The sequence below is a fragment of the Anabrus simplex genome, chromosome 2 (genome assembly GCF_040414725.1).
Source record: "Anabrus simplex isolate iqAnaSimp1 chromosome 2, ASM4041472v1, whole genome shotgun sequence".
Classification (NCBI taxonomy): domain Eukaryota; kingdom Metazoa; phylum Arthropoda; class Insecta; order Orthoptera; family Tettigoniidae; genus Anabrus; species Anabrus simplex.
This window is the reverse complement of record NC_090266.1, coordinates 643,507,729-643,533,326: the sequence shown is the minus strand read 5'-3', so window position 1 is coordinate 643,533,326 and position 25,598 is coordinate 643,507,729. Positions and strand designations below refer to the sequence as shown.

At 38.0% G+C, this 25,598-nt stretch overlaps 1 pseudogene; it reads left to right on the top strand.

Annotated features, from left to right (window-relative positions):
* LOC136862987 (inactive selenide, water dikinase-like protein) overlaps window positions 1-25,598 on the top strand; it is a 285,058-nt pseudogene that overhangs the window by 130,268 nt on the left and 129,192 nt on the right.

The following is a 25,598-nucleotide window of genomic DNA, read 5'->3' as shown; positions in this document are numbered from 1 at the left end:
GTAGTGAGATGGACAGCAGGCAATGGTGTGAATGTAAATGGGATGAAAAGTCAAGTTGTAAGTTTCGCTAAGAGGAAAAGTCATCTCAGTTTTAATTATTGTGTTGATGGGTTGATAGTATCTCATGGGAAATAATGTCAGTACCTAGGTGTTAATGTCAGGAATGATCTTCATTGGGGTCTTCCATATTAACGAGGTAGTTAAGAAAGGTTACAGATCTCTCCACCTCTCCACATGGTTATGAAAGTGTTTAATAGTTGTAGTAAGAATGTAAAGGAGAGGGCATATAAGTGTCTGGTAAGACAACACTTGGAGTATAGCTGCAGTGTATGGGACCCTCACCAGGACTACTTGATATGAGAACTAGAAAAGAATTCAAAGGAAAGTAGCACGATTTGTTCTGGGTGATTTCTGACAAAGGAGTAATGTTACTGAAATGTTGCAAACTTTGGGCTAGGAAGACTTGGGAGTACGGAGACGAGATGTTAGACTATGCGGTATGAAACTACTTATGTTTAGTACCATCATGCAGAGAACACCATGGGTCGCCTTTACTTGCGAGTAGTACCACTATGTTAGGTACACCATAGGTTTGTGATTAGTAACAGCAGAGAGCGGTTCACTGTGGGTTTAGAGTATCTGTGATTAGTACAACTCGATGAGCGACACCGTGGGCCTTCATTGCCCGTGATTAGTACATATTATGTGAGGAACACCACGGGTTAGTAAGAGTCCCTGTGATTATTCCTCCTATGTGAGGAACACCATGGGTTTGCGTTGCCTACGAGTGGTGCCATTATGTGTGTAGTACCATAATGTGTGGAACACCGTGAGTCTACGTTTGATTAGTACCGCAACATGAGAAATACAGTGGTTCTACTTTCCTAGCGATAAGTGCTATTATGAGGGGCCATTGACCTGGATTTTGGACCCCTTTAGTCAACAAGTATCACTGATTCAGGATTGTGCTTTAGAAGGAGCCCCTTGGTCAGTAATACTATTGTTTAAGATAGTTTCTGAGAAGATGGGGTGTTGCGGGTTGGATCCACTGATTGTTTTATATTCATATTCATCCATTCATTCATCCATCATCATCACATTTTGAATTCTTGTCAGTGGATGATTTTGGACTTTTAAATTGTCATTACATTTTTTCTCATTTCGCACCATTAGGGGCCCATGACCTAGATGTTAGGCCCCTTTCAACAACAAGCATCATCATCACCACCACCACTCTCAATCATGGGCTCGCCACACCCAAAGGTATTTTATACCTACTGCCTACATATTCCTTCTAAATTTAATCAGTTTAATTTGTGCTATAAACAGAATGTACTGATTTGTGTTTGGTCATATGTTTCCAGGTAAAATTGCTTGTGCAAATGTCGTCAGTGATTTATATGCGATGGGTGTAACTGAGTGCGACAACATGCTGATGCTTCTTGGTATATCTACTAAGATGACTGAAAAGGAACGTGATGTGGTAGTACCACTTCTTATGAGGGGCTTTAAGGTACTGTTTCATTTGTATATTAGTTTCAGAAGACTTCAAAATTACTTCCATACTGTAACCGTAAATGTTTACTTCGATGGCTAGCTGAACACGAGACTCAGCACAGGGGTATCCGGTCTTTATCTGACTTGTTACAGAGGAGAGGGAAGTAAAATAAGTATAATGGAATGCTAATTTTTGTTCAAAGTTTATTCATAAAATTAAAAATCAGAATTTAATATCACCTCAGCACAGCAGTTACACTGAGTACTTCTCCTGGGATTGAACTGATCCTGGTACATTGCGGGATCGTAATGTTTGTTCATGGTGCCACCATCTTCCGAGCCGGTCTCGAATATCTAGAAGGTCTAGAATATCTAGGAGGTCTGGATGATCTAGGAGCACTCGTGGTCTTAGTTGTAACACTGCACTGGGATACAAAATGGATTCAAAGTAATTGATCTGCACAAATGAGATTATTATTAATGGCGATCTTTGAGTCACAAGCGGCAATCAGTTGTCTTCACAGTGGGATTTCACTAATTAATTAATTAATTAATTAATTAAAAGAACGCAGTCATTGCTGATGGATTAAATTGAAATCAAAATTAAACTTGTGATGTATCAATCACGTAAAATAAATGTCACCTTATTATAGTTAAGTGTGAGAACATTGTCCGAATAACAACGTAGAAAAAAAGGTATCCCATTTCAACACTTCACACAACATCAAAGGAAAAAAAGTAAGTTCCGTGAATTTAGTCCCGTTCACTATTGCAAATGGCAAAAGAAAACACTGTCCTTCCTGGAACCGTCCTGGGTTTGACACAAGTCTTATCGGGATAATTAAGGAATGTTAAATGCATCAGATCGTTTAAATACAGTACTGAGTTTATGCTCACTTAAGAATCTGGTCACTTGTAAATAAAATCTAAGTTCGACGACACTGTTAAATATGATTAATTGTATTAGTCATTCGTAACATAGACGTACAGTTAAAAAAAAGTGTTCCAAAACCTTTGGTAGAATAATTATGCACTGTGATGCTTCACTACCGTAAATTCAATAACCTGAACAGTCTGAAAATATTGGATTATTTATCACTACTAGCACAGTTTATCATTTGCCAAGATTAAATATAAAATCATGGACAGTTTTGACGTTTCAGTGACGATCACGTTTCAACACTTTCGGTATTCAATGTTAAATAACTCTGTAAAGTTAATCACTGTCGTTCAAATACGAACATCAAATTATATTAGCATAACATCGTATTGGTGAGAAAATGTAAGTTTCAGTCACACCGTTCTCGTAAATGGTAAAACCCCTTAACTGTTCACATTTCAACTTAAGCGCAGTTTCCATCACCACATGCACGACACTGAAAATATTCTAAGTCTTATATTGCGTCGTAGTACACGGACTTAAACTTCGCAGGGGGTCGAACTGACGACTTACATTATGACAGCAGAACACCCAACAGCCGGCCGTCTGATCTCGGCTGTGGTACAAAGTGAACTGGCTTGACAAGCGAAATGCCTGCTTTTTTATTCGGTATCCCCAAGAAATTGTAACTGCTAATATCTTCCGTAATTTTCAATAGATCTCTTTGAAACTTGGGAGTCATGATTATAAAAAATTAGGCTACACGGTGATGTAGTTCATTTCTTCATATCTTAATTCACTCAGAATAAACTAATGATAGAAAGGAATCGAATATTCCATCGGCTGGCGTAATATAGCCTTGACCAAGTTGCCCAGTTTGTGACGTCACACTTCCCTGCTGCTCTCAGCTGACATGCTTGCAGGAGAAGCGTTCTCGACGGGTAACATAACTCCACACATCGGGGACTTTAACTTAGAACCATGTTACGGGTATAATACTCTTAATTATTTATTATTCTCTTATACCAAGGCCCGATCTCTGGAATGTGATGTACCGATGTTATAACAGTATTGAATGGTTAATGGATGCTTTTGTGTTGCACGAATGAGATATATCTATTGGTTTGATGAAGTGCCTACTAATGTAAAGATTTATTTATTTATTTATTTATTTATTTATTTATTTATTTATTTATTTATTTATTTATTTATTTATTTATTTATTTATTTATTTATTTATTTATATATATATATTTATTTATTTATTTATTTATTTATATATATATTTATTTATTTATTTATTTATTTATTTATTTATTTATTTATTTATTTATTTATTTATTTATTTATTTATTTATTTATTTATTTATTTATTTATTTATTTATTTATTTATTTATTTATTTATTTATTTATTTATTTATTTATTTATTCTACAACAGAGAAAGACTCTAATTACTGTAGATTCTACAAGGAAATTGATAAAATCAAACTAATATTCAACAAGAAATAACCGAGCTCGATAGCTGCAGCCGCTTAAGTGCGGCCAGTATCCAGTATTCGGGAGATAGTAGGTTCGAACCCCACTGTCGGCAGCCCTGAAAATGGTTTTCTGTGGTTTCCCATTTTCACACCAGGCAAATGCTGGGGCTGTACCACGGCTGCTTCCTTCCCACTCCTAGCCCTTCCCTGTCCCATCGTCGCCATAAGACCTATCTGTGTCGGTGCGACGTGAAGCAACTAGCAACAAGAAATACAAGGAGGCTGTGTTAAATGCAAGATATGCAATATATGAACTTAACAGTAATATTTTTACATTGTCTAATAATAAATTCTATGCAAAATTTGGTTTGACATTGTTTAAAATAATAATTTCAACGACTACGATAGTAAATACTGTAGATACAGAGATAAAGTAATAGTGTATTAACGAATTCTGTCTGACATCATTATATGCTGTAGAGCTGATATTATCAATAATATACTGTGACATTCACTTACTGAATATTTCTTTAATCAAACAGAAATATTTGGATAAATTCAAGTCAAAATTGATCTGTATTCCCTGTTAAATCAAATTATTAAATGTTTTGCACATTATTATTATTAGTGGTTAATTCTTGTGATATAATGTGTTACTGCATATAATAGAATGTTTGCCATTCCCGTAAATTGTATCTTTCGACATTAAAGTTTACCTGTTCCAAAGACATGCTGTTGTCCTTTATGCCATTTACAGTTTTACAAAGAAAAATTTGTTGACATACTTCTCTACGATTTTTTAAAGACGATAATTAAATTCCTTAACAAGTTTCTGTATGATATTCTATCTTCATACGATGAGCATTTGTACTGTTTGAAATATAGATATTTAAAGGATTTATTGATGTAAGATTTATGGAATTGCATCCAGACTACAGAATGATATTCCAACCTACTCTATTTTAAGGAATTAAATAGCAATGATATGGAGCAAATGTAATTCATATCTTTGCTATTTCTTATAATAAATCCCTGTAGTTTAAATTCATATGTCTCATTGCAGATCTTTTCAATATGCAAATTAAATGAAAGGTTGCAAGTTAATGTAACACACAGATCTTTTGTGGTGTTTATCCTTTCCACTTCTTGATTTTACTTGTATTTAAGATATAGAGTTTTGCTAATTCTTGATAACATCTTTGCAAAACACCTTTAATATTAAACTGAAGTCTGTTTACAAAGTTCCATACATAACATCATGGCAGTTAGTAATTTTCCTAAATATCTTAACATCATCTGCAAACAACAAACACTTAGAACATTATATAACATCCAGTAAATCATTTATAAACTATAGGAAGATCAAAGGCCCCAGGTTAGAACCCTGATGTATACCAGAATTAACATTGAAAACTTTGCTTGAGAATATGTAACAAATTGTTTTTTGTAAGAATGTTTAGAACTGATCAGTAGTAATAATTTGTTCAGTAACCCAGAAGTTGACAAAAAAGACTACTTGATCCTACCTATCAAAAGCCTTAGAAATGTCCAAATATATGGTATCAGCTGGCAAACAATAACACTGACCTGCGAATTCAAACTTTCTGATCATTGCATGAAGTTTACATAGTGATCTTTTATATTTCGGACATGCTGATTCCGGAACTGAACTCAGTCTTCCCCTATCACATCAGGTTTTTGTGCAAATTCAAAATGAAAATTTGATATATATGCAGCACGTGCACATGCAAGATTACTTTAATCACATGTGAAGAATGCTTCTTTCTTATTATATTCACCCATCTGAACTCTCCTATCTTACACTGGTCATTTAATGTATTGTGTTAACAGATCTGTAGAAAAACACAGTCAAATGGACCAAAATTTACCACGCATTAAGCCTCATAACGTACTGAGAATGGTAAGTCTACGGTTTCAATTTTTTTTTTTTTTTTTTTGCTAGGGGCTTTACGTCGCGCCGACACAGATAGGTCTTATGGCGACGATGAGATAGGAAAGGCCTAGGAGTTGGAAGGAAGCAGCCGTGGCCTTAATTAAGGTACAGCCCCAGCATTTGCCTGGTGTGAAAATGGGAAACCACGGAAAACCATTTTCAGGGCTGCCGATAGTGGGATTCGAACCTACTATCTCCCGGATGCAAGCTCACAGCCGCGCGCCTCTACGCGCACGGCCAACTCGCCCGGTGGTTTCAATTTTATAATGTCCTACCTTAGTATAAGAAACGTCTTCGCCTTGCTTTTCGTGTGTGAGGAGTAGTTGGACCTTCTCTCTTTAGTAACCAGCAGTAATCTGCCAGCATGTTTTTGTTCCATTTCCGTTGATATCTGCATTTCATTTCAATCAATCAATACTGATCTGCATTTAGGGCAGTCGCCCAGGTGGCAAATTCCCTACCTGTTGTTTTCCTAGCCTTTTCCTAAATGATTTCAAAGAAATTGGAAATTTATTGAACATCTCCCTTGGTAAGTTATTCCAATCCCTAACTCCCCTTCCTATAAATGAATATTTGTCCCAGTTTGTCCTCTTGAATTCCAACTTTTTCTTCATATTGTGATCTTTCCTACTTTTATAAACGCCACTCAAACTTATTCGTCTACTAATGTCATTCCACGCCATCTCTCCGCTGACAGCTCAGAATATACCACTTAATAAAAATCATTGTTATCCGTATTGAAGATACTGAATGTAGGATGCTAAATGGTTTATTTTGTCACCTATTCAATACATATAAATTTTACGTTTAGGAATTTATTTTAATTCCACTTGAGACATGTTTCACCCTTCATTGAGAGCATCTTCAGTCGAATTACCTTCTCAAGGCAAAAATCAGGTACCTGATTAGTATTTAACATGCACAAATTAATACACATTACAATGGGAAAATTAAGTACGAGAAACACTTGTACAATGGTGATGGTTAAACAATATAAGTTTAAAGAATAAGAAGTCGGCACCAATGCTTAAAATACTGGGTAATTATAGCAGAATTCAGCAGTGGTGCTCTGAAGAATAATTGACGCACTCATAGGAAATTATAAAGTTTATAATATTATTTACAGTACAGCATTCAGGGGGGAAAGGGTATAGTGCTCAGCGTCAATGTTTGTAACAAAAATTACTGTCAATGGTTGGTAACTATACAGTAAATTTACATTATCCAATTGGACAGTTGAGAATTTACAGTTTATGTACATATTTACAAGAGAGCAGCTTGGTGAGCAAGGATATGTCTAGTACCAAGTGCGTCCTGTTGTTTTAATCGTTGGAAGATGAATGTAGCATTGACATATCAATGCACAATCCGAGCACGCATTTCCATGGGACTTTGAGGTCTTGAAGCGAAGAATTTTTCTTTCAAATAGCCCCATAAAAATAAATCACAAGGGTTTAAATCAGGGCTTTAAGGAGGCCATGAGAATCCACCATTATTGTTGTACTGTGGGTGATGAAGAGACATTACACGATCACCAAATACTCCCCTCAAAAACTCAAGAACATCATTAGCTGTGTGAGGTGCTGCAACATCTTGCATAAACCACTGCGTATGAATAGGGATAGCGAGAATTTGAGGCATGAATTCATTCCGCAGCATGTCCTTGTATCGCTGTGCATTAACTGTTTGACTGAAGAAAAATGGTCCAATTAACCCATGACTTGACAGAGCTACCCACAGACTCGCTTGTTCTCCATACGTGTTTTTCCTTTTTTTTCATGAATAATGTCTGGTTTTTCTGTAGCCCAAAACCACACATTTTGTTTATTAACTGCCCCGTTGAGATGAAAATAGGCTTCATCAGAGAACCAAGTGTTAAACAGCACTTCATCTTTATCTTGAGTCCATAAGGCGCACTGCAATCTCTTCTGCCTGTAAACATCTGTGAGCTTGTGTAGTACAGTCATTTTGCACGGGTACAACTGTTGTTCACCGTGTAACATTCTTTGAACTGAATGGCGCGATATTTCACTTCCTCTTAAAGCTCCCCGTGTTGACTTGTATGGGCTACGCTGCATGGCGACCCACAGGAGACTGAACTGCTGGTGCACGTGGTCGCTTTTCTTCCTTCACACTGCCTTGTTTTTCAATGTTTCTGTATAAGCGAAGGATGGTGTTCCCTGCTGGTGCCCACCTAATTTGAAATACAGCTCGAAATTTCCTTTGTGTCACAGCAACATTTTTTGATTCACAATAAAAAATAACTATTTTGGTGCGCTGCTGAACGGAGAGTGGGCCGTGGTCGGCCATGGCAGAAAGCTAATTGGAATGCAGGCATTTGGAGACAAAGCAGCAGTGTCACCTGTACAGATATTTCCATGAAACAGGGAAGGTGTGAACGAAGTTTTAACAACATAGTACATAAGTTGCATTTTATATTTGCTTTTCAAATGTGTCAACTATTCGTGCGCGACCCTGTATATGTGCCTGGCCAGGCTTCTAGAAAGCTACATTATAAAATATACCTTCTCGAAAATTCGAGAGTGCCTAATACATTATTATATTGTACAGAATATTCTCCATCGTTCTCATCTATTACAATTCTGGAAGTCAGTGTGTTTCACAATTATGGATTGCAAATTATATATACAGGTAAGAATGAAAATGAAAACCTACAACCTGTTTTCCAGTCATTGACCGGGTCAGGGATGTAATGAATGAAACATATATAAGCTGTTATTACAATGGGGTCGCCACTCCCAAGGTGATTTATTAATGAGTGATAAATGCTATGAAATGATAATGGAGAGTGTTCATGGAATGAAAGATGACGGGGAAAACCGGAGTACCCGGAGAAAAACCTGTCACGCCTCCGCTTTGTACAGGTAAGAATAAATTATTATATTAATTTACAGGTATTTACATTAACTGAACTCATATAAATATTTATGTAGAGCACATGTTTCATGACATAACCTCACAAACAATGCAATCATACCATAATAATAAGATAAATACTAACTGGATGTAACACTTCACAGCCATACATACAAGTAATAATAATCATGATCACAAAATAATAATAATAATAATAATAATAATAAACCGGGCGGGTTGGCCATGCGGTTAGGGGCGCTCAGCTCTAAGCTCGCATCCGGGAGATAGTGGGTTCGAATCCCACTGTCGGCAGCCCTGAAGATGGTTTTCCGTGGTTTCCCATTTTCACACCAGGCGAATGCTGGGGCTGTACCTTAATTAAGGCCACGGCCGCCTCCTTCCCATTGCTGGGCCTTTCCTATCCCATCATCGCCATAAGACCTATCTGTGTTGGTGTGACGTAAGGCAAATATCAAAAAATAATAATAATTCAAGCTCGGTATTTACATTAGTTACCCATGGGTGAGATAATATTGTTTTTAAGTTATATCTGTTTATCGCACTTGCATCAATTGAAGATGTCCCATAAGAGGACACTCAGTGGACAACCATGGACCCAGTTTCCCTGTTGAAATTTTTAGGATTTCTGCGTATTTCCACAGCTTCCTGTATAATCCTGGACCTATTGTGTGTAGTGTGGGTAAAAACTCGAACATCTTGCAACATAACATCATGACCCGACAATAGGGCGTGCTCAGCTATTGCTGATATGTCTGGCTGGTTGAGACTGATATTTCTTTGGTGTTCCTTGATGAGAGTCCCAATGGACCGCATGTTTGGCCAATGTATACCTTGCCGCAAGTACAGCGAGTTTTGTACACTGTGGTGTTTAGAAATCCTAACAATTTCAACTGGGACACTGGCTATCAATTAATATGTGGTAACCAACCATTAAGGATTTACGTAGTTAGTTCTCTTCCCTGTCCTTTCGCTATTGTTATTTTGTTTCGGTGGTTTCCAAATTTGTACGTTCATCACCAGATGTTTTATTCTAGGCTTGTATCAGTCATACTTTCATACATGTGTACACGAGTTATACCACCCCTGCCCCCACCTCCCAGACCGATTCTGATGTGCCGTCATCTTCTGCTTCGGATGCTAGTGCTGTACCACGTACGTTAAGCCATCTGGCGACGAATGAACGTACCACTTACACATGTATTACTAACGTCTAAATTCAAACCATCATTACTGTAGAAGTTTTCCTCGTGAACAGTCGAGATTTTCTTCTGAAGATGCGGAGCAAATTTCTCTGCGAAATTGCTCCGTGTTTTCGTGACATGGCGTAAGCCGAACAGCCTGTATGATGTCTACAATTAACAAAATGATAAGTTAGCTGCTATTGTTCTATGCAATGCAGCAAAGATATATAGAATCAAGTTATGTAATAAATCGATGGCTACTGGATATATATCTCACCATTTCAGAAATCAGGCATATTTGCAAATTAATTAAAGGTTTTGCCATCATTTGTTCAGCCCACTATTCTTGTTAGAAGATTGTGCTTTTATATATTATTCCCAGGTAGGACTGATACAGTCCATGTTCATCTATATTATTCTTGTAGAAACCTTGGTCAAATATTAGTCTTTATTGTAATTTGAGAAATAGCTTGTCATAAGTCTCTAAATAGACCAGTCTTATTCAGATGTCATGGAAACATTTATTACTGACAAAATAGGCCACTTTTTGTTAAATTCCACCATTTTTCATACCATACTGCCCTTATTCAAATACTGACTTGTTACATACGTAGGTCGAGTCATAAGTCATGGCAACTATTTTTTTATCCCACGAACAGGAGACTACAAGGAAAATCTAAGATATGCATTTGGAAAGGTATGTACTTGCGTATGATGCCACTAGATGGTGTATGTAAACAACAATGTGGGTATAAGCCTGCCCTATATTTCAGTGTGTGAGTGAGAGCGTCACAAAATGGAAGTCAAAAAGCAGGAGCAACGATCGTATATTAAAATAGCAGTTCTCCGCGGCAAAATGCATGCCGATGCCAGGCAGAGCTGCGGGAAGCATTAGGTGTGCATGCCATGCCCTATAGAACAGTGGCGAGATGGGCGGAGACATTTAAACGGGGTAGAGTATTGACTTACAAATAAGATTATATCTACTGCCGATTTGCCTCGCCCAGGCCGTCCAGTGTCCATGGACAAAGATGTACGAAGTAGGTAGTAGTAGGTCTGTAACCAGTGGAGACCTGTCCTTTGTCCTGTGACCGTTCACCTCATCACCAAGAACATGTCATGATGTCCAGAAGATGAAATATGCATTTTTCTGCGCAATTCTACGAGAGATAGTGTCCAAACTAGCACTTTTCACACGTTCGGGGACATAAGTGGCTCTCTGCTGGCTCGCGCAACCGAAGGCTTATTACGCGTAATTAGAGGAGAAAGCGACTACAAGCACCTGCAATTGAAATCGTTCTCTCTCTGGTGCGACAAGGATCAGACGATGCCCGCGTCACTTGACTATGAATCTAGGTCACCACGCAGGACTCAAGTAGTCGTTCCAGCATACTAGATACAATAATCCCATGAATTCCCCTGCATATGCACTAGTGCCCATTACAGTTTTCAACTGTTAATAATAATAATAATAATAATAATAATAATAATAATAATAATAATAATAATAATAATAATAATAATCACTGAGGTTGGGAAGTATATGATGGATATTCACAAGTAAACCTTACTCTGAATCAGGGAATTTTTTGCCAAATTATGAGACCAAGAAGTGCTCTACATAATTGAATTATCAATAAATACGCAGTTAACAAGAGGGTGACTTAATAAATAACAAATGTTGGACTCTGACAACGTGAGCAAGCTCAAAGAATCCTACGAGCTTAGCACTGCTTACTGGAAAATACCAGATGACGCTTTCAAGATTATTTGAAAACTCGTGATGCAATTGTAATGAAATTCGATCGGTGGAAATGGAGCGCATAAGCTTTAATTTGATACCTCAATCAATGTTGCGGATCGCAGATTAGCGGAGCGAAGTTTTGGAAAGGGGCGTGTTTTACGCTCACTCTTGGTACTAGGACTCCTTGCCTATATATGAAAGAGCTCCGAGACAGACCTCATTCTGTTCTCTGCTTTCTATTCTCTGTGACTACGTCCATTTGCTACTGGTTGTGCGTGTTGACCGAGTTCTTTGTTAAAGCTAAAATTCTAATTGTCAGTATTGTAGGACAGTGATATAATGATTATTAATGGTTTCCCGTGAAGTCGATCACAGTGTAAGGAAGTGATTTACATATACAGTGCATCTATAGTTTGCCGCTAAACAATTCATAAAATGGCACGAAGGTTTGGGGATAGTTGTCTGTGTGATAGGAGGTTGTGTGTTAGACCTTGTAAATAACTGAAACAGGTGCGGCTTAATTACCATAAATTATGCATATCGTCTAACTAAGCACGCAGGCAAACGGAGGGTGTGATGTAGGAATTATTAACTGTGTATCTATTAGTCAGGAGGTAGACCGGGTGAAATAATGGGCGGCTTATCGTCGGTATTATAAATGGGCAGCCAAGTAGTCCCACAACACAGTGAATAGCTCGTCTTACCTATGACTAGTGCAGTGAAGTAGGCCAAGTTACTGTTATTAACACGTGAAGTGCTGAAAGAATCGACACTGTATATTCTGTGGCATTAACCAGACGAACAAATGTAGCTTCAGGGCCTAAATCTGATGTGAATAAAGAAGATAGGCAAATGAGATAGATTAGTAACAGGCGACTTAGTTGCTAGGTTAGAATACTCGAGCTAATGAGTCGTTCTAATCCAACTGATTTATAATGGGTAACATAGACTAACACATTTACCCTAAATCGATTCTTCTCATTTGCATAAATTGAACCAGTGAGAGAACGTCGAGTTGAACGATACATCAAGCCGTTTGCGTGATGTTCATCGTATACGACGGAGATCTTCCAGATCGTCGAACGAGAATCCAGCCACCATGCAGGCGACTCACCAGCAGCTGAACTGGGGACTCCACTCCGCTGAAGCCATCATGATGTCTGTGTAAATCCATGCTTGTGCCCACATGAGGAGCTGTATCATGATGCAGAGGTGTTGAGTAATTTTTTAATATTTCTTGGCATGAAGTTTGTATCACTTAAATCAGTAGTTATTCATGTAAATATTTCAGAATATAGATTGTTAATATGCTGTTTCAGAGGGATGATAGTATTTTATTTAATGGGTTTTATAGGACATTTCTTCCTGGTTTGTGATAAACCTTTTATTTTTCCATTTAAATAAGTGGTTTTGTAGTGCATGACGTAATTTTAAGGTCTTAGAGTAAATTAAGTGTGAAGTGCTGTAAAGTAAAAGGGTTTTAAATATTTATTAAGTTCATCATCGCCGTTTCATAAATTGATATGAGTCATCAAATGATTCTCAATTTGTTTATTTGTGCACTTCACACATGAGATAGGAAAGTCCTCCTACGTATAATATAAGACTACTGGACCAACGGATGAAGATATGGCATTGGGGTATATTTGTGTGTTATTTAGCTCATGAATGAATGGTATAATTTTTGTCCCGAGTGGCAGGGTATCATCTTAAGAAGGCATGTGTTTGTCGTACCGAGAGGGAAGGCAAAGCTTATTATGCAGGCTGTAGTCCTGAGGTTGTACTGAGAGATGAAATGTGAATTTTTCCCAGTGTATAATTGATAAACGCGAAGTGTAATACCTCGTTATAAATCTGATGATTATAAGGCTAGATTAGAGCCGACATGTGATATTGCTATTGATAGTAGCCGGGGAAATAGAGCGATGAAATGATTCAATCAATCAATCAATCAGTCAATACTGATCTACATTTAGGGCAGTCACCCAGGTGGCAGATTCCCTATCTATTGTTTTCCTAGCCTTTTCCTAAATGATTTCAAAGAAATTTGAAATTTATTGAGCGTTTCCCTTGGTAAGTTATTCCAGTCCCTAACTCCCCTTCCTATAAATGAATATTTGCCCCAGTTTGTCCTCTTGAATTCCAACTTTATCTTCATATTGTGATCTTTCCTACTTTTATAAACGCCACTCAAACTTATTCGTCTACTAATGTCATTCCATGCCACCTCTCCGCTGACAGCTCGGAACATACCACTTAAGGTGTTTTAATTAATCCACCTATTCAATACTTGGATTAATTAAAACACCGTTATTGTTGTTGAACTGTAAATTTTCAATACGGACCAAAAATGAGATTTATCACGTGTAACATACCACTTAGTCAAGCAGCTCTTCTTCTTTCTCTCAGTTCTTCCCAACCCAACCTTTGCAACATTTTTGTAACGCTACTCTTTTGTCGGAAATCACCCAGAACAAATCGAGCTGCTTTTCTTTGGATTTTTTCCAATTCTTGAATCAGGTAATCCTGGTGAGGGTCCCATACACTGGAACCATACTCTAGTTGGGGTCTTACCAGAGACTTATATGCCCTCTCCTTTACATCCTTACTACAACCCCCAAACACCCTCATAACCATGTGCAGAGATCTGTACCCTTTATTTACAATCCCATTTATGTGATTACCCCAATGAAGGTCTTTCCTTATATTAACACCCAGATACTTACAATGATCCCCAACAGGAACTTTCACCCCATCAACGCAGTAATTAAAACTGAAAGGACTTTTTCTATTTGTGAAACTTACAACCTGACTTTTAACCCCGTTTATCAACATACCATTGCCTGCTGTCCATCTCACAACATTATCGAGGTCACGTTGCAGTTGCTCAGAATCTTGTAAATTATTTATTACTCTACTCTGTACAGAATAACATCATCCGCAAAAAGCCTTACCTCCGATTCCACTGCTATACTCATATCATTTATATATATAAGAAAACATAAAGGTCCGATAATACTGCCTTGAGGAATTCCCCTCTTAATTATTACAGGGTCAGATAAAGCTTCACCTACTCTAATTCTCTGAGATCTATTTTCTAGAAATATAGCAACCCATTCAGCCACTCTTTTGTCTAGTCCAATTGCACTCATTTTTGCCAGTGGTCTCCCGTGATCCACCCTATCAAATGCTTTAGACAGGTCAATCGTGATACAGTCCATTTGACCTCCAGAATCCAAGATATCTGCTATATCTTGCTGGAATCCTACAAGTTGAGCTTCAGTAGAATAACCTTTCCTAAAACCGAACTGCCTTCTATCGAACCAGTTATTAATTTCACAAACATGTCTAATATAATCAGAAAGAATGCCTTCCCAAAGCTTACATACAACGCATGTCAAACTTACTGGCCTGTAATTTTCAGCTTTATGTCTACCACCCTTTCCTTTTGCTTTTTTTTTGCTATTTGCTTTACGTCGCGCCGACACAGATAGGTCTTATGGCGACGATGGGATAGGAAAGGCCTAGGAGTTGGAAGGAAGCGGCCGTGGCCTTAATTAAGGTACAGCCCCGGCATTTGCCTGGTGTGAAAATGGGAAACCATGGAAAACCATCTTCAGGGCTGCCGACAGTGGGGCTCGAACCCACTATCTCCCGATTGCTGGATACTGGCCGCACTTAAGCGACTGCAGCTATCGAGCTCGGTACCCTTTCCTTTATACACAGGGGCTACAATAGCAACTCTCCATTCATCTGGTATAGCTCCTCCGACCAAACAATAATGAAATAAGTACCTCAGATATGGTACTATATCCCAACCCATTGTCTTTAGTATATCCCCAGAAATCTGATCAATTCCAGCCGCTTTTCTAGTTTTCAACTTTGGTATCTCATTGTAAATGTCATTGTTATCATATGTAAATTTTAATACTTCATTGGCCTTAGTTTCCTCCTCTATCTCGACATTTTCCTTGTAACCAACAATCTTTACATACTGCTGACTGAATACTTCTGCCTTTTGAAGATCCTCACATACACACTCCCCTTGTTCATTATTTATTACTGGAATGTCCTTTGGAACCTGTTTCTGCCTTAAAATACCTATACATACCCTTCCATTTTTCACTAAAATTTGTATGACTGCCAATTATGCTTGCCATCATGTTATCCTTAGCTGCCTTCTTTGCTAGATTCAATTTTCTAGTATGTTCCTTCAATTTCTCCTTACTTCCACAGCGATTTCTAACTCTATTTCTTTCCAGTCTGCACCTCCTTCTTAGTCTCTTTATTTCTCTATTATAATAAGGTGGGTCTTTACCATTCCTTACCTCCCTTAAAAGTACAAACCTGTTTTTGCATTCCTCAACAATTTCTTTAAACCCATCCCAGAGTCTGTTTACATTTTTATTTACCGTTTTCCACCGATCATAGTTACTTTTTTGATATGCCGCGAGAGTATGAATACCAAGAGGAACAGAGGTGTTCTCTTATGCCCAGATAGTGAAAGCTAGGACGGCTGACAGCTGATCCGTAATTTATTGCCCCCGACAAGGGAGAGCTTGAGCCAGGTTTGCTCTACCGTATTGGGAACAGACTGCAAGTGGCTAGCTTACTGTCTTTTCGATACAATGATCACATGCCACAATTTAGATACTAACGCCGTTGCATAGATTCCAGTATTCATTAGAGGAAGAATCTCACCATTTTCCTTTTATAATTATTTACATCGTGTAGGGAATTTCAGGTAAAATATACCCCATGTGCCAGAAGACCTTGGGTTCATTTCCCAGTAGGCAGTGAGAGTCTAATGCTGTTGCCAACTACAGATGGACTGTGCCATCTGTGATTCATCTCATGAAAGTGAAGTGCATATTTCCTTGTCCTTTCTTACCAGGAGTGCTAAAATGTTGTCACGTGATATGTTGGATATTTGGGTCGCTATATGTGTTGTTCACAGGAAGCAACGTTGTTTAAATCATGTCGTGTTGTTTGTGTTAGTAACATCCCGATGAAACAAGCGCCTTGTATAATACAGTAGATTCATAGATGATTAAATTAGCTTGCTGGGTAAATGACGTGATACGACCTTCATGTGTTTGAAAATATACTCAACTTAACTTAAATGTTTACCTCAGTTCACCTGATATTAGGATATCATAACTTGTTATTTGGAATGTGTTAACTAACGTCATAACAGAATGAACTGCCGCAGGATATGTCCATATTTAATAATACCTGTGTATAGTGTTACTGTGCGTTGTGTGACAAGTGTTTATTTTGATTTAGATTTAAAGGGTTATTGAGTGTAAATGCAATTGAGGAATAGACTCAGACATTTAAAATACTCAGTAAATTTGAACATAATTTTGTTGTTGTTGTAATTCATAGTGGAAATGGCACATCCGTGCAGATATTGTATGTTTCCTTGGTCTATATAAACTTAAAAAAATATTATCATTCTTCTCATTTATTAGAGTAGACGTATTCCTCTCACAATTAAGGTTCTCCTACTACAGAGATATTTCATATTTGCCCAGCGAACGTACCATCGACCCGTATGCTCTACGGCTCGGCTAGGATGTTACTCAAATAGGGGAGATGTGACTTTGACGCCAGGCTGGGTTCGAAGCTTTCATCGTATATCCATGCGCCACGACAATTTATTGATGTACTGAAGCCTTGGACAGGTACATCAAGTGGTCTTGTGTATTTGCTGTCTATACCATATTAAAACAATGTTTACCAATGGCCTGTGTTCTGTCACTTTGCTACGAGAATCTCCTGAAGTCAGAATTTGTCTTCAAGCACTATGCATAAGTACCTGCCCTATATTTCCAAATGCATATTTTAGATTTTCTGTGTTGTCTCCTGTTCGCGAGAAAAAAAAATAGTTGCCATGACTTACGACTCGACACTCATAGCCATACTCCATGCTACCAGTTAGTTTTTGTGAATATTTTATATAACTGGACTGCTGCTGCTTTTCTTTTTTTTTTTTTTTCCTTCAAATATTTCTCTTCTTTTCTTTAAAAGTCTTTCAATGTAATGTTGTAGGCATTCTCTGCCGGCATGTAATTGAAAAATGCTTCTGACCTTTAATGCTAAGATTGCATGTTGAAGAGTATCGACGTTTGCAGTAGGTCTTATCCAGGCAGTAACCAGGTCAAGATATAATGTGCCTTTTTGTGCCGGAAGTGTGAGAAGTGCCTTCCAGTAATTGCAGGCTGCGATAAAAGGGATCAGGATAATTGGAACAAGGATAGGCGTCAACCCATACTCACAATTTTCAACCGGAGTCAAATGGGGTTAAAGTAACATAATGCAGTTTTGCAGTCGTAAATTAAGTGAGAGGCTGTGATCATTCTGCCTGATCTCCATTCCATTTTTACTTTCGGATAAAGATAGGAGTGAAGTGGGTATTGTATTTGTGTACACATTCGATATCCGATTTTTGACAGATCTTGGATGATCAGAAATTAGGTTTCCATAGTTTGATTACACAAACACTATCAGTTTTGATCGAAGGATCCTTACGATTCATGGCTACTGGACACTGAGAAAGTAGGTTACACAACGCAACCATTCCGAACCACATAAGGGCATGTATTGCAGCTGGGGGTGTGCAACACCATACTGACCTGGCGCCAACGTTCCACCTGTAACTGCCAACGGCCTTGTCTCTTTCATCCCATATAGTAATCAGTTCAATGAAGACACATGATCTTTCAGCATATGTAGTTTCATTTACTTTCAACCACTCCTTCTGGGTGCTTAACTTTTATTGATAATAATAATGTTATTTGTTTTACGTCCCACTAACTACTCTTTTACGGTTTTCGGAGACGCCGAGGTGCCGGAATTTAGTCCCGCAGGAGTTCTTTTACGTGCCACTAAATCTACCGACACGAGGCTGACGTATTTGAGCACCTTCAAATACCACCGGACTGAGCCAGGATCGAACCTGCCAAGTTGGGGTCAGAAGGCCAGCGCCTTAACCGTCTGAGCCACTCAGCCCAGCTTAACTTTTATTGTCAGGCAGTATAGATGTATGTGAGACTGGCAGAAGGTAGCCAGCATATCAATTACCATATCTCTCAAAATGAGAGGGAGAAAATATGCAGACTTGTTATAAATCTAAATTAGGTTTGCATAATAGGATACAGTCACTGCTTTAAAGCGATTCAAAAAATACTACCAACCTAAGATATATACAACTTTCTTAGTTAAGGAAATTAATGCTTTGTTCTTGAGGTAATGGGAATACTGATGCACTGCTATTACTGTATTTTGGTCCCTAATTGGATGTTATCATCATGCAGTGCAATGTTATCTCTGCCTTCATAAGCAACATATATGTGCTGCTGCCAGAAATTTCCATTATGTCCAGCAAACTCCAAATTGTTTCATAACTGCTGTTTATTTCCGATCATGTGTAGTACTTGACATTGTAATTCACACCCAAGGTATTAATAGTAAGGATGTTTGTGCTTGTCATTGATAGTAATAATGTTGTTGTGAACTTTTAACGATAAAGATCTCCACCAACAATGTGGCGAGGCAGTCCAGTGTTACATGAAATTTCCTAGAATCTGGTCTCATAATTGCTGTGTGTCTCTTTGCATGCCAGGATATCCTTAATTGCATGTAAAATTCCAACTTGCAAGGAAATGATCACTTATGATAACAAGATTTTCTGTTCCTACCAAGCAAGTGGCTGCATGGTTTGGATCACGTACCTGTTAGCTTGCATTCAGGATATAGTAGGTTCAAACATCACTGTCGGCAACCCTGAAGGTGGTTTTCCATGATATCCCATTTTCACACCAGGCGTATGCAGGGGCTATATTTTAATTAAGAACCTAGTCACTTCCTTCCTGATCCTAACCCTTTCCTAACCCATCGTTTGTCATAAGACCTGTCAGTGTCGGTGTGACAAAAAGCAAAATGTAAGAATAAAAAATCAAATACCTAGCTGATTGTGATAAAGTTTCACGATCTCTCTTAATTATAATTTTACGCTAGTAGATGTGATTCTGTCAGGCAAGTAAATATGGTTGACAAAGATCAACTCTAAATTTTCGCACACTGCTGTCTTGATAGATGGGCCCTCTGTTCATCAGATCTACTCATCTATTTCTTTTTGAGGGCGTGATTTCCCAGGGACCTGATCACCAACTTCTCACTGAGGTGACTGCAGTTCGAATCCCAGCCTGTGCATGTGGGATTTTGGAAATGAAATCAAGTTTAGTTTCCTCATTATCGCATCATTACTTGTGTTGAACAGAAAGCTTCCATACATTCTTCTCGGCAACAACTTTTGCTTCCCAGTTTCAAAAGCAGGATGGGCTTGTTACTACCATTGAGGAAGGGGGATGTCATTCTTGGAAGAGCTGCCTTGACGTGCAAAATAAGACAACGAAGAAACTACTTAAATATAATTTAATTTGTTTAGCTAATGGTAAAGGTTATGCTATGCACACATTGAGCAAGAAAGGACATGATGAAAACATACACTGCCAGAAAGAAAAAAAGCATGCAGCATCCTCAAGGACAGGGTCATTTTATTCACAAGTGATGTGACTGCTAGTTCATCATTGCAGGAGTATATGACTACAAATTCAGACCAAAGAGTCGCATCAGTACTGCCCTCTGGCGGTAATGCAGGTGTGTATTCGCGCATGCAAACGATCTGATAGGGTGTCAAATGGCATCCTCCGATAGATTGCCCCAAGCATCTTGTACCTCTTGATGCAATTCGGCAATGATTGTTGCATGCTCTGGAGAATGTATAAGTTTCTGCTTCATCTTTGCCCATACGTGTTCAGGTTGGCAAAAGATCCGGTGATGTTGATGGCCAGGGCAGTTGTTGTACACAACATAGAGCACGTTGCGTTGCAGCAGCTGTATGTGGACATGCATTGTCCTACTGAAAAAGCACATCACCTTCCTGTCAAAGAAGTAGCAGTATCATGGGGACAACAGCTTGTGCAATGTAGCCGGCACTGGTTATGTTACCCTGCAGAAACATCAACTGTGACTGTGATTTGTAACTAATGAAGCCTGGGGTGGTAGCTCACCAGGTCTACACAGTACACATGTGCGCCCATCACTTGCATACAGACTGAACCTACTCTCATCACTGAGGACAACAGCGTGCCTTTCCCCTCTCCAGTCGACTCTTTCACAACACCAGAGTAGATGTGTTTCGTGGTGTCAGTAGTAGCCTGACCAGAGGCAGGCGTGATCGTAATCGTGCTGCAAGCAGACGGTTCCCGATGGTCCTTGGTGACACAGCAGGTGCAACATGACCGGATTCTGTTCCTGGATGATGTTCTGTCAGCTACTGCTGCTTGCAAAATATGTCGATCTTAACGTACGTCTGTACTACCCGGACATCCGCTGCCTGGTGTAAGAGTGTGGGAATGTTCTACAGACGCCTGCTGAAAGCAGCGACACACCACCGATACATTTTGCCCAACATGTGCAGCAATCCCGCAGGCCCATAACGTGACCCCGTTCAAATGGCTGCAGTTGTTCAACAGGAGCGTGCACTCATTGGCAGGGCATGGTTGTACCCTAGAATGAATGTTGCCAACACTGTTCACCTCTAACCTCAGCACCGTTACTGCCTTCCGAGTCAAAACAGTGTGTGCCAGACAGTCCTCCTGAGTACCATCTGGTCGCCGATATCCATGACAAATGAAATACCAACACAATAACCCTTCAGTATACACTCATATTATGCCCTGGTGCCACTGGACACAGTCCTTGATGATGTTGGCATGGTTTTTTTCCAGCAGTGTATAAATGTTAATAGTGCAACCGTGGGGTCGATTCAATCAAGGGTTCGAAGATAGTATAAGTACGCCTCGGCTGGACATTCGACGAACACCGGTTACAGTTATTTCTACTTGATACTAGGCTCTTGTTACTATAGCAAGAATTCATTCCACTTAACTATGTAAGACTATTCTAATTTCCAATTCAACAAAATAAAATCTCGAAAATTCTACAGTAGTTCCTTGGAAGAATATTCCAGTTTAATTCATCAAACATAAATGGAGATAGAATAACAATAATATTTACATTACAACATGATTGGAAAATAAAAATAGAGTTGACATTTCATGCTCTGTTGATTTGGATCATAACACAATCACACGTTGGTAATAAACTAACTTAAGAAACTAACTGAAGAAAATGGCGGCAGTGAGTATGTGATATATTAAGTGAAGTGACGAAAAAACAAATTTATGTGAGTAATATCCACAATTCTTCAGGAATATACTGCAGATCAGTAACATTAATAACTCAGGAAACCATTAAAACAAAATCTAATTAGCACTCAAACAGCTACAACTAAATAAATAAGATAAACAACATCATGGTGTTCGTGTGCTCCCCGTGTGGCAAGAAAATAAAAAACAATCAACAGGCTGTAGGCTGTGATGGTAAATGCGAACGTTGGTTCCACGTAACATGTGTAAAAATGAACAAAGAAACTCTCCAAAACTTCCGTAAGGAAGAACAATTCCAATGGTCGTGTAAACGTGAAGACTGCATTGCACAACCTAACATAAATGAGGTTATGGCGAACTTCTCCAAACAACTGGAAGAGTCCCTCAAAGTACTAACGGAAGAAAACAAAGAATTACGGAAATTAGCGACCTTTCTTTCCGAAAAATATGATGACCTCAAGAAAGAACTAGACACTTTGAGGAAAGATCAGAAAAATGCGGAAATTGCGACAACGGCAGCCGTGAACGAGCTAGGAGACTTGAAGCAGTATCAACGCAAAAACAATTTACTAGTGTATGGAGTTCCTGCTGAAAAGGATGAAAAAGTGTTCCAGAAAGTAACTGAAGTTGGCAAGGCGCTGGGAGTCGATATAAAGCCCGAAGATATTGACGCTGCACACAGACTTCCATCCACGAAACCTGAACCACAACCTATCATCGTGAAGTTTGTTAATCGATGGAAGAAAGAAGAAATCCTCAGTAGCAGACGACAAAAAAAGACACTAAAAACGAACGAAATCGGATATAGCTCGGTAAATAACATCTATATCAACGAGCACTTAACGCCTAGGAATGAGACCCTCGCCAAAAAATGCCGCGAGCTACGGCAACAGGGGAAAATATTTGGCACATGGGTCAGGGACTGTAAAGTGTATATCCGTAAGTTCCAGGGCGGTCCTTCGAGGCTAGTGGCAAACCCTGAAGTTCTGCATGAACTTGCTCACTCCAGCTGATCTGGAAACAACGAGGTAACCTTTGATTGTGTTGTGCCCGCTCCAATTCCAAGCTTTCTTTTCTTAATTTCAAATTTTTGTCCTTACATAACCAAACCTGGATCCTGAAAACAAATTTCTTGAAGTACACGAATTTAAATGTGAAACCCTATATAATTATATTAAAGATAGAGTTTCAGAAAGTAGATCATGTGAATTGAAAGGCCTACACATAAATGCACAAAGCATGAAAAATAAATTTGATAATATACAAATTATCTTAGATCAGATTAAAGAAGTAGATATTCTTGCAATCTCCGAAAATTGGTTAACCAACAAACTAACCCACGCTTTTGAAATAAAAAACTACACTTCTCATCATGTGGTAAGAGAGCAGATAGGTGGGGGTGTTTCGCTTTATGTTTCAAACAGATGGAAAAGCAATGTCATAAATGAAATAAATAAATCTCATAGCATACTGCAAGTCATGATTACAAAAGGAAATCAAAGATATGAAATCATTACCATTTATAACCCACAGGATAGTAACTCTCCAAGTTTTTTGTTTGATCTAGAAAATATCCTAAATAGCAGTTCAGGGCATACTTCAATAATACTTAGAGATACAAATATAGACTTGCTTTCTACCTCCAGAAACAGAACTTTGTATGACAATTTAATAACAACTTACGGCTATATAACATGTAATAACAAATACCCAACTAGAGTAACAAAAACAACCTCCACATTAATTGATCACATACTTGTCACAAATAGTAGTAAAAAATGTCATGTATTCAATATAACAAATAACTTAAGCTCAATTTCAATAAAAAGAAAGAACCCCAAAGACATTCCCCTAAAACCTTGGGTTACCCAAGAATTACTAACACTGATTCACATCAAAGACTCACTGTTTTCAAAAACTAAAGTAAAAAACCCCTCTGCAGAACTAATTGAAGAATACAAAAGAATCAGTAATAAAATAACCAAATTGAGGAGAGAGTTACAAAAAAGGTATTATGAACACAGATTACAGAATTGCAAAAACCAAAAAGAAACATGGTATGTAGTCAATGAAGTGTTAAATAGGAAGCTTGGACATAAACATGAAATCAGCCATCTGGTGGTAAACACAGAGGACATATGCAATAACCTAAATGAACTATACGTTAATGTAGCTGAAAATATAAGAAAAGGTCTTCCTGAAGATGAGCAAGTTCATGGCAGCACAACAGCTGAAAGTCAAACTAATAGTATTTTCATGTCTCCTACTGATGAATGTGAAGTGCTCAAAATTATCACTTCTCTAAAAAATAAAAATAATTTAACTGAAGATAAAATAACCAATGTCATGTTAAAAACCTGTGTTGAAAGTTTAGTGCCATATATTGTGGAAATTATTAACCGTTCAATTCTCAGTGGAGAAATACCCCAATTACTCAAATGTGCCAGAATTGTACCTATCTTTAAATCAGGAGATAACACAGATCCATCCAATTACAGACCAATTAGTATATTATCTGCAATTGGAAAACTCATAGAAATGGTAGTAAAAACTAGATTGGTAAATTTTCTGTGTAAAACTAATTACTTTTCCAATAATCAATATGGGTTTCTCCCAAATAGAGGAACTGATAATGCTGTATTTGATACAGTAATAGAGGTTCAAAAGACCTTAGATGAAAATAAATTAGCAGCAGGGCTACTCATAGATCTTAAAAAAGCATTTGACCTGGTTGACCACAAAATACTTCTGAACAAGTTAAAATTAGCAGGAATTAGAGGTTTAGCACACAAATGGTTCCAAAATTATTTATCAAATCGAACACAATATGTGATGATTAACGATACTAAAAGTTTTAAGCAGCAGACAAAAACGGGAATACCGCAGGGCTCAGTACTAGGTCCAATTCTATTTCTGATTTATATTAATGACATACAATCTCTAACACTAAAGGGGAAATGTAAAGTATTTGCTGATGATACCTTAATAACTTACAAAGGACTATGTGAAACACGAATTATGGAAGACATGAATTGTGACTTGGACAAGTTATCGGACTGGGCTTTATCTAAAAAAATGATCATAAATGTGACTAAAACAAAATACCTAATCTTTCATAAAACAGCCCATAAGATAAGAGCGGCTAACACTGTTATCCTAAAGGACCAAGTAATAGAGCGAGTCAACTCAGCTAAGTATCTTGGTATAATATTAGACTCAACACTTTCCTGGAAAAGCCATATTGATTATGTAATCAGCAAAATTACCCCTTTGATAGGAATAATGCACAGATTAAGATACAGTAATTTTTCTCATCAACAATAGAAGTGTATATATTATGCAATGATCCACCCACATCTAACATACGCAAGCTTTATTTGGGGAAGATGTAGGAAAGATTACATTAATAATTTGGAAATCCTACAAAAAAGAGCCATCAAAATCATGTATGGATTCCCCTTCCTCAAACCATCACATGAAGTTTTTTCAGAGTCAAATATTCTGCCATTCCATAAACAAATTGCATTTTCATCAGCAGTCTTTATGTATAAGCTAGACAGGAAATTAACCCATTCTACTGTTAACTTCTCCCATTTTAGTGAAATTCATGGATATGAAACTAGAGGATCATTAAGGATATATCGCTCTCATTCTAATTCAGTAAAGTACGGAGTGAAAGGCATAGAATCATCAATGTTTAGGGAATATAATGTGTTGCCTCCTGTT